Genomic DNA, 11,925 nt, shown 5'->3' on the forward strand with positions numbered 1-11,925 from the left:
GACCTGAAAATTACAGTCACAAACCCAGAAATAACATCCGCTCATCAGAGCCAGTATGAAATGAGGTTGGCCTGACCTCACTAACACACACGGGGATTGAAAATATACCTGTTACATACTTTACAATAATATGACTGAATTTATTCAACCAACAGAGTACGAAGCAGAAGAGATCTTAAGACTTCTCACTTTATTGACTTTATTCTCCAAGAAAGAAATAACAAAACCACCCCCAGAAAGAGAAAACCCAAAATGGGGGAGAGAGAAAGAGAAAAAAAAGACAAAAGAGAGAAAAAAATAGACCGACTGCTCAACATATGAAATGACCCCTTTATGAAACTAACCCTATTTGTTGATGCATTGTTTAGCCTGGAAACAGGTTTCAATAGCCTCCCTGCTCTTGTTCTAACATGACCATCACCACCCGTGTCTCCAACAGACACAATGGAACTCTCATGAACTCTACGCAAGTGGTTATCACGCCGGTCATCAGTCGCAGTGTTGCCTTTCCCAACAACAATAACACTTGGCCTTACAGGCACCTCACCAGGGGACAATTGTACAGATGTGACAGGCAGGTTAGTCTCCAGTTCGTTGTGAGTCTCTGGTTCGTTGTGAGTCTCTGGTTCAGTCAGGGACACCGAAAACGTGGAGGTGAGTTCGAAGTGAAGGTCAACATCAGCGTCCTCCAAATCCACCCCACCAGAAACTCTGCAAAATAAAACTTCAGACACCCAAACTTTTGTTCTGTACTCCACCGATTCCTCAGACCTGCCTTTCAGGTAGGTCTTCAGCACTAGGCACTGATGACACATCAAACTTACTTTGGTCAGAAACTTCAGCTAAAGGGAGAAAATTAACTGGCATTATCAGGTTTCGGTGGACAATTTTCTCCTGGCCTGTGATGTGATGTTTCCTATCACAACATATACTGCACTCTCCCTATGGTCTGCAAGTTTCTTTTTGCCTCGCTGCCCCTTGTTGGTGAGCAACACGCGGCCGCCAACCTCAACACTGGCCCCTCGCACTTTTTATTGTAGAGCTCAGTATGACGGCGCAGCTGCTTTGAAGCGGTCATTTGGGCTATTTCCATGGCCTCTTTTAGGTCTTTCTTCAAGGCCTGCACATAGCGGTCATACTCGGCAACTTCTTTGTTGTCCAGAACTGAACTGAAGATAGTGTCAACCGGAAGCCTCAGCACTCTGCCAAACATGAGCAAGAAAGGTGCAAGGCCAGTCGTTTCATGGATCGTGCCGTTGTATGCAAACGTGAGAGACTTAAGTGCATCTGGCCACCTTTGCTTGGCTCTTGGAGGAAGTGCTCGGATCATGTTGGCCAAGGTTCGATTCATCCTCTCACAGGACCCGTTACCCATAGGATGTTATGGAGTCGTGTGAGACTTCTGAACCCCCGCAACACTGAGCAACTCAGCGATCAAAGCGCTCTCAAAGTTAGCCCCCTGATCAGAATGCAGGTGCTTTGGGAACCCATAGATACAAAAATAGTTATGCCATAACTGATGTGCAACTGCTTTTGCAGATTGATTAGGGCACAAAAAAGGCATGAGCCATTTTTGTGAAATGATACATGACAATAAGTACATCCAATGACTTGTTAGCATGATCCTCAGCTGTCCAGAAATCAATGCACACCAGTTCTAGGGGCTCTGGTGTTCTAATGTTCTCCAGGGGTGCCCGAGCTTCTGGTTCTGGTGAATTTACTGACTAGACACCGTCTACAGTTCTTGACATAATCAGTTACGTCTTTATGCAGACCAAGCCAAAAGAACCTCTGCCGTGCAAGGTACAATGTCCGCTGCTGCCCTTGATGGCCAGCCTCATCATGTACACCCTGCAAAACCTTTGCTCGCAAGGAAGATGGGACGACGTACTTATAGGTCTTTTGTTTCGTGATTGTGTTCCTTGCCACAGGATACAAGTATTTTGTATCCTGTGGCAAGGAACTATTCCTCAAGGTAAGCCTGTCCCAACACTTCAAAAACCTGACAACTCCGGTAGCTTCCTTGCTGCGCTCCCTCCTGGATGGTCTATGACCCCTCTCCAAATAGAACAACACTCTGCTCAGGACACTGTCATCACGCTATCTCTCTGCTAGAATATCGAGAGGGATCACCTCAGAATTGACATGCTCTGGAGTCAGCACAGTTTGAGGGAACTGAGGCAACAGGTAAGCATGTTGGCACACTTTCGATTTGGGCTGGTGGTGAGCCTGAGAAACAGCTGCCATCTCCCCTGATGACAAGGATCCAGACTGAGCAACCAATGCTGACTGTGAAGTGAGTGGTTGGCATCCGGCTGTGAATCTGTCAGATGGCTGCATGAACTGGCAAAAAGCATCCTGCACACAATGTGCACAGACAGCCGTTGCTTCAGCCAGCAAGTCATCATAAGGCACTCTTATCAGCCGATAAGATGCGCAGGGGGTCACAAAAGGCTCTCTGGTCAAGGCATCTGCAACTGTATTCTTAGGGCCTGGTATGTACTTTATGTCAAATTGGAAAGGCGCCAACTTAGCCACCAATCGTTGTTCACATGCATCCATCCTGGCTTTGGACAGTATGTAAGTCGGGGTTATTATCTGCCCAAACTGTGAACTGCTGACCCCTCAACCAGTGAAGGAATTTGTCACACACTGCCCATTTCAAAGCAAATAATTCCAACCTATGGGCTGGATATTTGGACTTTGCATGTGTGAGTGACTTACTTGAAAAGGCAACTGGCCTCGCGGTTGACCCTCCCTCTGCAGTCTGTGACAAAACAGTGCCAAGACCGTTGCAAGAAGCATCCATGGAAAGCAGGAATGGTCTACTGAAATCAGGGTGAGCCAAAGGGACCTGCTCCAGCAATGCCTGTTTCAGTTTGTCAAAAGCTTGGCTGCACTCATGAGTCGAGTCAGCTTCAGTCAGCTTTCTTTGCAACTGCTTGCGCTTACGCCCAGCTCCACGAGGGCTCCGAGCACCCATTGTGAGTCCAAATAACGGCTTTGCAATGGACCAGCAACCTTCAATGAACTGCTGGTAAAACACTACCATGCCAAGAAAGGACTGAATCTTTCTCTGAGATGGAATGTTGGTACCCTGCTCCATGAGATCAGATTCGGTCAGTGACGTAATGGCGGCCACTTTGTCAGTGTCAGGGTGAGGCACAAACAGGGTGGACACAAATGCAAACTCACAGCAGGTGTGGTTTGAATTAGGTTTAATCATTGAAACAGGCAGGGGTTCGGTTCACAGAAGGTCCAGCAGCGGAGCAAAGGTACAGACAGACACGAGGCTGAGGCTTGGTCAAAAAAACAGGCTGAGGTCACAATACACGGCGTGGTGGCAAGCAAAGGCTGAGACAAAATCGTGGTCACGGACAAAACAAGGTCAAATACCCGCAGGCTGAATTCAGGGCAAAACAAGGCAAGGTCATGAGTGCTGGAAAGTGAAATCATTCAACAATCAAATCAAATCAAATCAATTTTATTTATATAACGCCAAATCACAACAAACAGTTGCCCCAAGGCGCTTTATATTGTAAGGCAAGGCCATACAATAATTACGGAAAAACCCCAACGGTCAAAACGACCCCCTGTGAGCAAGCACTTGGCAACAGTGGGAAGGAAAAACTCCCTTTTAACAGGAAGAAACCTCCAGCAGAACCAGGCTCAGAGAGGGATAGTCTTCTGCTGGGACTGGTTGGGGCTGAGGGAGAGAACCAGGAAAAAGACATGCTGTGGAGGGGAGCAGAGATCAATCACTAATGATTAAATGCAGAGTGGTGCATACAGAGCAAAAAGAGAAAGAAACACTCGAGCAAGAGACTGTGGGACTGTGAGGGCTTAAATAACTGGTGAAGTAATTAGTGTAACAAGACACAGGTGTTGGTGAAGGTTCTGGAAGGGGCCGTGACCAGGGAAGACAAAGGTAAGTGCAAGAGAGCGAAGGCAGGAAAACACAGTGCAGTGATGAAAGTAACAAAGACACGTGAGCAAGTGTAAGAGCGGGAGCGAGTGAAAATACAAAGCAGACAGAAACAAAGTGTGCTTGCCTCTACTGGTGGTTGGCTCTCACTGCGGTATTGTATCACTTCCTGTTCCGGAGCACAGCAGTGTTTTTCTGTATCTGTTAGCTGTTTAATCTGCGCAGTTAGATTGATCTAGTTATCTAGATTACGATTTGTTTCCCAGTGTAATCTTTACGTGCCTTAACTAAAGCACTCCTTCTGCTGAATCACCTCTAAATTATTTACACATTATTCACTTTGCGTGTTTTTAGGAATCCGCTAGCTTAGCGTAGCTACTAGCTCTTAGCCGATTTAGCATGGCGGCTTCTCCTGTCTCTCCCGCACTTTTCTGCTCTGGGTGTGAAATGTTTAGTTATTCCTCGGCCTCCTTTAGCAGTAACGGTACTTGTAATAAGTGTAGCTTATTCGTAGCTTTGGAGGCCAGGCTGGGCGAATTGGAGACTCGGCTCCGCACCGTGGAAAATTCTACAGCTAGCCAGGCCCCTGTAGTCGGTGCGGACCAAGGTAGCTTAGCCGCCGTTAGTTACCCCCTGGCAGATCCCGAGCAGCCGGGAAAGCAGGCCGACTGGGTGACTGTGAGGAGGAAGCGTAGCCCTAAACAGAAGCCCCGTGTACACCGCCAACCCGTTCACATCTCTAACCGTTTTTCCCCACTCGACGACACACCCGCCGAGGATCAAACTCTGGTTATTGGCGACTCTGTTTTGCGAAATGTGAAGTTAGCGACACCAGCAACCATAGTCAATTGTCTTCCGGGGGCCAGAGCAGGCGACATTGAAGGAAATTTGAAACTGCTGGCTAAGGCTAAGCGTAAATTTGGTAAGATTGTAATTCACGTCGGCAGTAATGACACCCGGTTACGCCAATCGGAGGTCACTAAAATTAACATTAAATCGGTGTGTAACTTTGCAAAAACAATGTCGGACTCTGTAGTTTTCTCTGGGCCCCTTCCCAATCAGACCGGGAGTGACATGTTTAGCCGCATGTTCTCCTTGAATTGCTGGCTGTCTGAGTGGTGTCCAAAAAATGAGGTGGGCTTCATAGATAATTGGCAAAGCTTCTGGGGAAAACCTGGTCTTGTTAGGAGAGACGGCATCCATCCCACTTTGGATGGAGCAGCTCTCATTTCTAGAAATCTGGCCAATTTTCTTAAATCCTCCAAACCGTGACTATCCAGGGTTGGGACCAGGAAGCAGAGTTGTAGTCTTACACACCTCTCTGCAGCTTCTCTCCCCCTGCCATCCCCTCATTACCCCATCCCCGTAGAGACGGTGCCTGCTCCCAGACTACCAATAACCAGCAAAAATCTATTTAAGCATAAAAATTCAAAAAGAAAAAATAATATAGCACCTTCAACTGCACCACAGACTAAAACAGTTAAATGTGGTCTATTAAACATTAGGTCTCTCTCTTCTAAGTCCCTGTTGGTAAATGACATAATAATTGATCAACATATTGATTTATTCTGCCTTACAGAAACCTGGTTATGTTAGTTTAAATGAGTCAACACCCCCGAGTCACACTAACTGTCAGAATGCTCGTAGCACGGGCCGGGGCGGAGGATTAGCAGCAATCTTCCATTCCAGCTTATTAATTAATCAAAAACCCAGACAGAGCTTTAATTCATTTGAAAGCCTGACTCTTAGTCTTGTTCATCCAAATTGGAAGTCCCAAAAACCAGTTTTGTTTGTTATTATCTATCGTCCACCTGGTCGTTACTGTGAGTTTCTCTGTGAATTTTCAGACCTTTTGTCTGACTTAGTGCTTAGCTCAGATAAGATAATTATAGTGGGCGATTTTAACATCCACACAGATGCTGATAATGACAGCCTCAACACTGCATTTAATCTATTATTAGACTCTACTGGCTTTGCTCAAAAAGTAAATGAGTCCACCCACCACTTTAATCATATCTTAGATCTTGTTCTGACTTACGGTATGGAAATAGAAGACTTAACAGTATTCCCTGAAAACTCCCTTCTGTCTGATCATTTCTTAATAACATTTACATTTACTCTGATGGACTACCCAGCAGTGGGGAATAAGTTTCATTACACTAGAAGTCTTTCAGAAAGCGCTGTAACTAGGTTTAAGGATATGATTCCTTCTTTATGTTCTCTAATGCCATATACCAACACAGTGCAGAGTAGCTACCTAAACTCTGTAAGTGAGATAGAGTATCTCGTCAATAGTTTTACATCCTCATTGAAGACAACTTTGGATGCTGTAGCTCCTCTAAAAAAGAGAGCTTTAAATCAGACGTGCCTGACTCCGTGGTATAACTCACAAACTCGTAGCTTAAAGCAGATAACCCGTAAGTTGGAGAGGAAATGGCGTCTCACTAATTTAGAAGATCTTCACTTAGCCTGGAAAAAGAGTCTGTTGCTCTATAAAAAAGCCCTCCGTAAAGCTAGGACATCTTTCTACTCATCACTAATTGAAGAAAATAAGAACAACCCCAGGTTTCTTTTCAGCACTGTAGCCAGGCTGACAAAGAGTCAAAGCTCTATTGAGCTGAGTATTCCATTAACTTTAACTAGTAATGACTTCATGACTTTCTTTGCTAACAAAATTTTAACTATTAGAGAAAAAATTACTCATAACCATCCCAAAGACGTATCGTTATCTTTGGCTGCTTTCAGTGATGCCGGTATTTGGTTAGACTCTTTCTCTCCGATTGTTCTGTCTGAGTTATTTTCATTAGTTACTTCATCCAAACCATCAACATGTTTATTAGACCCCATTCCTACCAGGCTGCTCAAGGAAGCCCTACCATTATTTAATGCTTCGATCTTAAATATGATCAATCTATCTTTGTTAGTTGGCTATGTACCACAGGCTTTTAAGGTGGCAGTAATTAAACCATTACTTAAAAAGCCATCACTTGACCCAGCTATCTTAGCTAATTATAGGCCAATCTCCAACCTTCCTTTTCTCTCAAAAATTCTTGAAAGGGTAGTTGTAAAACAGCTAACTGATCATCTGCAGAGGAATGGTCTATTTGAAGAGTTTCAGTCAGGTTTTAGAATTCATCATAGTACAGAAACAGCATTAGTGAAGGTTACAAATGATCTTCTTATGGCCTCGGACAGTGGACTCATCTCTGTGCTTGTTCTGTTAGACCTCAGTGCTGCTTTTGATACTGTTGACCATAAAATTTTATTACAGAGATTAGAGCATGCCATAGGTATTAAAGGCACTGCGCTGTGGTGGTTTTGAATCATATTTGTCTAATAGATTACAATTTGTTCATGTAAATGGGGAATCTTCTTCACAGACTAAAGTTAATTATGGAGTTCCACAAGGTTCTGTGCTAGGACCAATTTTATTCACTTTATACATGCTTCCCTTAGGCAGTATTATTAGATGGTATTACTTAAATTTTCATTGTTACGCAGATGATACCCAGCTTTATCTATCCATGAAGCCAGAGGACACACACACCAATTAGCTAAACTGCAGGATTGTCTTACAGACATAAAGACATGGATGACCTCTAATTTCCTGCTTTTAAACTCAGATAAAACTGAAGTTATTGTACTTGGCCCCACAAATCTTAGAAACATGGTGTCTAACCAGATCCTTACTGTGGATGGCATTACCCTGACCTCTAGTAATACTGTGAGAAATCTTGGAGTCATTTTTGATCAGGATATGTCATTCAAAGCGCATATTAAACAAATATGTAGGACTGCTTTTTTGCATTTACGCAATATCTCTAAAATCAGAAAGGTCTTGTCTCAGAGTGATGCTGAAAAACTAATTCATGCATTTATTTCCTCTAGGCTGGACTATTGTAATTCATTATTATCAGGTTGTCCTAAAAGTTCCCTAAAAAGCCTTCAGTTAATTCAAAATGCTGCAGCTAGAGTACTGACGGGGACTAGAAGGAGAGAGCATATCTCACCCATATTGGCCTCTCTTCATTGGCTTCCTGTTAATTCTAGAATAGAATTGAAAATTCTTCTTCTTACTTATAAGGTTTTGAATAATCAGGTCCCATCTTATCTTAGGGACCTCGTAGTACCATATCACCCCAATAGAGCGCTTCGCTCTCAGACTGCAGGCTTACTTGTAGTTCCTAGGGTTTGTAAGAGTAGAATGGGAGGCAGAGCCTTCAGCTTTCAGGCTCCTCTCCTGTGGAACCAGCTCCCAATTCAGATCAGGGAGACAGACACCCTCTCTACTTTTAAGATTAGGCTTAAAACTTTCCTTTTTGCTAAAGCTTATAGTTAGGGCTGGATCAGGTGACCCTGAACCATCCCTTAGTTATGCTGCTATAGACGCAGACTGCTGGGGGGTTCCCATGATGCACTGAGTGTTTCTTTCTCTTTTTGCTCTGTATGCATCACTCTGCATTTAATCATTAGTGATCGATCTCTGCTCCCCTCCACAGCATGTCTTTTTCCTGGTTCTCTCCCTCAGCCCCAACCAGTCCCAGCAGAAGACTGCCCCTCCCTGAGCCTGGTTCTGCTGGAGGTTTCTTCCTGTTAAAAGGGAGTTTTTCCTTCCCACTGTAGCCAAGTGCTTGCTCACAGGGGGTCGTTTTGACCGTTGGGGTTTTACATAATTATTGTATGGCCTTGCCTTACAATATAAAGCGCCTTGGGGCAACTGTTTGTTGTGATTTGGCGCTATATAAAAAAACTGATTGATTGATTGATTGATTGATTGATTGATTGATTGATTGATTGATTGATTGATTGATTGATTGATAAAAACACAATAACTGGTGCAGTGATATGGAGTGGGAACATACTTGGACAGGCATGAAGAAAACATTGAACTATGAACAAAGCTAAAACAGAATAATATATTAACCTGACCTGACAGAAGTAAGTAAGTGGTAGAAAATAAGGAATTCAATGATCTAAAACAAAACTATAACCGGAGTGAGATGGATAAAAATATAAAAGTGAATGCAGTAAACAATGGTGTGATGACAGCATCAACTAAGACTAAATAATGAACAAAATGACAACAACAGATGACTACAAAATAGTGCAATAAATAAAAGGAACATAATCAGAGAAGATACTTGAAGATAAATAATGACCAATTCCTGAAACAAAAGCAAAATACCAAAAATGTGATAAACTGAACTGTAGACCAAAGTTTAATACAAGAAATGAACAGAACCAAACTAGAACTGGAGTGACTAAGTGAACAAGAATGGCAAATACATGGATAACAGGAGCAAGACTGATGATGACATGAACCTGACAAGACATGGATAAACACACCAAAGGCAGAAAATACAAACGTGGACACAAGGCAGACTAATAACAAATGGCCCTAAAGGGCCAGATTCTGACAGTCAGGGTCAGATCTTATACCATCAGCACTGATGATATGCCCCAAAAATCTTACAGATCTCTGCAAGAAGTGGCATTTCTTCGGAGCCACCTTGAGATTGTGAGCCTTGAGGCACCCAAAGACCATCTCTAAACGCTCCAATGCCAGCTCCTCTGTGGGTGCAAACACCAACACGTCATCCAGGTAGCAGAGCACACTGAGATAATTTTGGTCACCGAAAATTCTCAGCATCATTCTCATGAAGGTCGCAGGGCTATTACGTAGTCCCTGGGGCATTCGATTGTATTCATACAATCCAAATGGCGATGTAAAGGCCGTATACTTTTTGTCATCCTCATGGACCTTCACGTTGTAATACCCTGAGGTAAGGTCCATTGTGGAGAGAATGCATTGCCCCTGAAGGTTGCCAGGGCATCAGATGGGTGAGGGAGAGGGTGAGCATCTTTGATTATTCGGGCATTAAGCCAACGAAAATCATTGCATATCCTAATCTCGCCCGACTTTTTCCAAATGAGTACCAACGGTGAGGCAAATTCACTGCTGGATCTCCGAATGATCTCTCTCTCCTCCATCTCATCCAATGCTTGCCTGAGTTTCTCATACTGCGTAGGTGGTACACGTCGGCAGGGAAGTCGGAAAGGCTTTTCATCGACAACTCTGATCCGATGTACACAGTCTGTAGCCTTACCACAGTCCAACTTGGCTCTGGAGAAAATGGACTGATATTCTGCAATGAGATTGACCAGCCTTTCCTTGCAGGTAGACGACACCTTGCACGAGTCAATGTTCAGATCAGACAACCCCAGGCTGTCCAAAACCGAATGCCAAGGATCAGTTTGACAACCTGGATTTTCTCAGTGGAGGCTGATCGGGCAAGCTGGAAACTTCTGTGGTCAGGCTGCCATTGTCACAGCAGCAACTGGAGAGCTGCACGTTTTGCTGCACACCACAATGAGAGTCATCAGCATCTTTAAGACCACCAAAATGCTCCACTGCCACACAAGCGTACACATCAGCCATTTTAGCATTACTTCTTAATGTGACAGGCTTCTCAGAAGGATTAATCACCTTGAGAGGCAACCAGCTGTCACCTCTCAGCAGTGCTACTGTTGTCCCTACGATCACCGATCACGGTCTCGCTCTTGAGGTTGTTAGCTCCAAGATAACGGTGCTACCAGCAGGCAGCTCGCTTGGTCCCTGTAGCTTACACCAGACCAGGTGTTCGGTCATGGGCTCTAGCGTAATAGCCTTTTTCAACTTAACAGTGCCAGTCTTGTCCGGCACACCAGCTGTCCCCTGTCCTTCCACTCGAGCCATCAACCCAGACAGGTGTTTATCTGAGGGCCCATCAGGACCAGGTGAGTTGGCGCATGAACCCCAGAGGCCTGTCTCCATCTTTAAATGATGAGCTAGGTACCTCAATAGATTGCTACCAATGATAAGGCTGTCATGCTGCCGAGAAACCACCAACATTGGTATGAGAACTTTACAGCCATAAAGCTCGACCTCCAGGTCCAACACACCTGATGGAAATGTTTTTGAACCACCACATCCAATCAGAACAACATCAGTGGGATCAAGAGTGGGAGCCTTCAGTACGTCATGCTGTAACAGCTGAGGTATCACCGCAGAGCTTAGAGTGCAAGCCACAGAACCACTGTCGAGCATAGCTCTCACGGTCACCTTCCCACCCAAGGTAATATTTTCGTAGAACAATTCATCGTGTGGTATTAGTCTCTGCATGTTTTGGAAAATCAGTCTGCATCCCATTTCTCTCACGTCATCTACACTTTGGTAGACAGATTCTGAATCTTCAACATCATCAGTTACTGGGGAATCACTCTCAGGCCCAACACTTGTCCCCTCCACGTGCAGGCCAGCTAGTTTCCCTCCTGCCTGACCGTGGAGTCTGCAGCATGATTCTTCCTGGCTACAGCCCTGGAACAATTAGCGCGTGTGTGGTCAGAGGCAAAACAGAAATAGCATAGCTGATGGGTTCTGCAATGGTAGTGTGTGGTGTGTTCTGTGTCTCCACAAATGTCACATGGCAAAGCTGGTCTGCCTATGAATTTGTAATTCTGTCGGGCACCAACTTCGTACCTAGGCTGCTGTGGCTGCTGCTGAAGAACCTGTTCTAGCATGGCAATAAGACGATTGAGGCAATCAGGGGAACCCTCTGTGTGCAGTCCACAAGATGGTACTGTAACAGGCTTCTGAGCTGAAGCAGTGTGAGTGTTCGTCACCTGTTGGCTACTGATAGTCACTTCCTGCAAACTAAACTTCTTGTCTCTGCTATGTGCAACCAGTCTCTCGTGAATTTCCACTGCAGTCCACTTTTGTATGGCCTTACACTTGAAAATGAGAGCTAACTCAGGGTCAGGACAATGGCGAATAAACATGGCAGTCAAGTCTCAAGACAGATAATCAAATGATCATCTCCACAGACCTGTTTAGTCTTAGCCAGTAGTCAAATGGGTGCTCACTTGAACTTGGTAATGTGGCATAGAAGTCGGCCAAGGGTAACCCTGAGGAGACTGTGTCAGAGAAGTGTTGCTTCAGAATCTCAAATATTGGCTCTGGG

This window comes from Thalassophryne amazonica, chromosome 10, assembly GCF_902500255.1.
Source record: "Thalassophryne amazonica chromosome 10, fThaAma1.1, whole genome shotgun sequence".
NCBI classification, from domain to species: Eukaryota; Metazoa; Chordata; class Actinopteri; order Batrachoidiformes; family Batrachoididae; genus Thalassophryne; species Thalassophryne amazonica.